Raw genomic sequence first — 3,208 nt, forward strand, 5'->3', positions numbered from 1 at the left:
CCTCCATTGTCAGAGTGAGGCCCAGTGCAAATTGGAGGAACAGCACATATTTTGCTTGGGTAGTTTACACCCCAGCTTAATGAACATTGACTTCTCTAACTTCAGATAGCCCTTGCTTTCCCTCCCTATCCTCTCCCCCATCCCAGTTCTCCCACTAATCTTACTGTCTCTGACAACATTCTATCTTTGTCCCGCCCCCCTCCCCTGACATCAATCGACCCGAAACGTCACCTATTCCTTCTCTCCAGAGATGCTGCCAGACTTGCTGAGTTACTCCAGCATTTTGTGTCTACCTTCGATTTAAACCAGCATCTGCAGTTCTTTCCTACATACCTCCACTGTGTGCCTGGCTGGAAGAAATACCCCCTGATCATCTTGCATGGAGCAGGAGAATTTTGTCTTTTTCAGTCTGGTGGGTCAGTTGTGGGAAACAGAAGCTGGGAGGTTCCGAGAACTGTCAGTAACTCAAAGTTTCAGTAAGTTAGAAACGCTGTTAGGTGCAATCACGAAAGTCGCACTGGCAAGTTAATAAGCTACAGATTATTACAAATCTTAGCTAATTTTTAGATCTTAGTTAGATATCAGTCATAATTAGTTAATCAGTACCGATCTGCACTACATATTTAGGTCATCCAGGACAATGGGAGGCAGCAGACAATAAAAGCCAGGAGTGTCAACCTGTATAATTCCAGTTCAATATCATCACTTGGTTTAGTTTAGTTTATTATTATTTTTACGTGTACCGAGATACAGTGAAAAGCTATTGTTTGCCTGCTATCCAGTCAAAGAGAAAAAGTCTTGGAAACTTTGTAAAATATCAGTAGTGGCTATTTCCAATGTCATCTCCAGAAGAACTGCAATGGTGCACCAGGTTGTTCACCACCAACAAGGAAAGCAATTAGAGATGGGTTATAAATGCTGGTTCTAAATGTTATACTTGCATTCCATAAATGAATAAAGCAAACATGAGTGTTTAGTATGAATACAATAAGGATTAGCATCATACCCTATTTATAATACAGGTTATTTATGTTCAGACATCGTCATACCTCAGGTATTTCGTTTATTTTTTAAAGACCAAATGGAATGTTACATTCCATTAATGGTTTCCGAAAAAAAATGCATTGGTACTGCTGACAGAAACCAATGCAGCAGATAAGAAAGTTTCAATTCACTTTTACTCCTGAAGAATACATAATTGTCTAATCAGAAGCAAAAGTAATCTATGAGTCATAGACTCATAGATTGATACAGTGTGGAAACAGGCCCTTCGGCCCAACTCGCCCACACCAGCCGACAATGTCCCAGCTAGCCTCGTCCCACTTGCCAGTGCTTGGTCAATAACCCTCCAAACCTGTCCTATCCATGTACCTGTCCAACTGTTTCTTAAACGAAGGGATAGTCCCAGCCTCAAATACCTCCTCTGGCAGTTTGTTCCATACACCCACCATCCTCTGTGTGAAAATGTTATCCCTCGGATTCCTATTAAATCTTTTCCCCCTTCACCTTGAACCTATGTCCTCTGGTCCTCGATTCCTCTACTCCGGGTAAAAGACTGCGCATTTAAAACTGAGGTGAGAAGAAGCTTTTTCACCCAGAGAGTTATGAATTTGTGGAATTCTCTGTCACAGAAGGCAGTAGAGGCCAATTCAATGGATGAATTTAAGAGAATTAGATAGAGCTCTCGGGGCTAGTGGGACCAAGGGATATGGAGAGAAGGCAGGCACAGGTTACTGATTGTAGCTGATCGGCCGTGATCACAATGAATGGCGGTGCTGGCTCGAAAGGCCAAATGGCCTCCTCCTGCACCTATTTTTTATGTTTCATCTACCCGATCTATTCCTCTCACGATTTTGTATACCTCTGTATTTCCCCTCATCCTCCTATGCTCCATGGAATAGAGACCCAGCCTACTCAACCTCTCCCTACATCTCACACCCTCTAATCATGGCAACATCCTCGTAAATCTTTTCTGAACCCTTTCAAGCTTGACAATATCTTTCCTATAACATGGTGCCCAGAACTGATCAACTAATCATCTTTCTCCATAAGCCATGTTTCTTCCTCAAAAATATTAATTCATTTCCCAGCTCTCCTGAAGGAACCGACTTTCAATGTTAGATGTTTTAATTCTTTACTCTGGAAGACTGCAGCGGCTTAGTCATTGAATCCATTCAAACAGGGAGTCATGTATTTCTGGGTTTTAAAAGATGAAAGGATTGGGCAGCTGTTGAGGTAGATAATCAACATTGTTTTACCATAAAACAAAATCAAGCGATACAAGGAACTGCCTGCCTACGCAGGTTTAATACAAAAAAAACAAAGTGTTGGAGGTAACTCAGCAGGTCAGGCAATATCTCTTGAAAACATGGATAGGTGACGTTTTGGGCCGCGATCCTTCTTCAGACTAGTCCCAACCCGATGCTGACCTGCTAAGTCACTTTGTGTCTTTTATTTTTTAACAAAATCTGTCTTCTGCCTCTACCTTTATATGTTAGTTGCTGCAGGTGGTTGGTGACTGTAATGTATGTCAATGTTTGGGAGAAAGGCTAAGAAGATTGCTGGTTAAACTCAGAGTAGATATTCATGCGCAGCCTTCATATAAATATTAATAGGTCTTGCAGTTATTTGATGTGCTCCGCAACCAGGGAGTCAGAGCCAAGTCTTACCCTGTGATCAAGTCACTACCTTGTCATGGAAACTTGGCTCCACTCCAGTTTATCCAGTTTCTTGTTTATTTCCTCAAACTAACCATTGTCTTAACTTTTTTTAAGAACAGCATACGTGACCATCAATTATAGACCGTGCATGCGACCAATTTATAGGTAGTGTGAGTTGCAGACTGTCTGCAATAGAGAGTGTAAATATGTTCTTCAATTATAGACATCGGGAATAATAATACATTGCATAATCTTACAGACAGTACGGATCCAAATGTAAACTGGCTTCACACTCATGCCTATTACACTTAGACTTTACACTAATGCATTCAACTTTCTTTTGCAGAAAAGAATATATGATCGTCTCCAGACTATGTACACTGTAAATGACTACAGGCCTGTTATGAAATGATATTAGAAGCCATCAATATGTTTTTGTATTATAATAAAATGAATTTCTCTCAAGTAATAAATAACATTTTATTTAATGAATATCAAATAGCAGCGTACTGGCACTGGAGAAATCGTGGATTGTGCTTTCACCACAT

The sequence above is a fragment of the Rhinoraja longicauda genome, chromosome 26, assembly GCF_053455715.1.
Source record: "Rhinoraja longicauda isolate Sanriku21f chromosome 26, sRhiLon1.1, whole genome shotgun sequence".
NCBI lineage: Eukaryota > Metazoa > Chordata > Chondrichthyes > Rajiformes > Arhynchobatidae > Rhinoraja > Rhinoraja longicauda.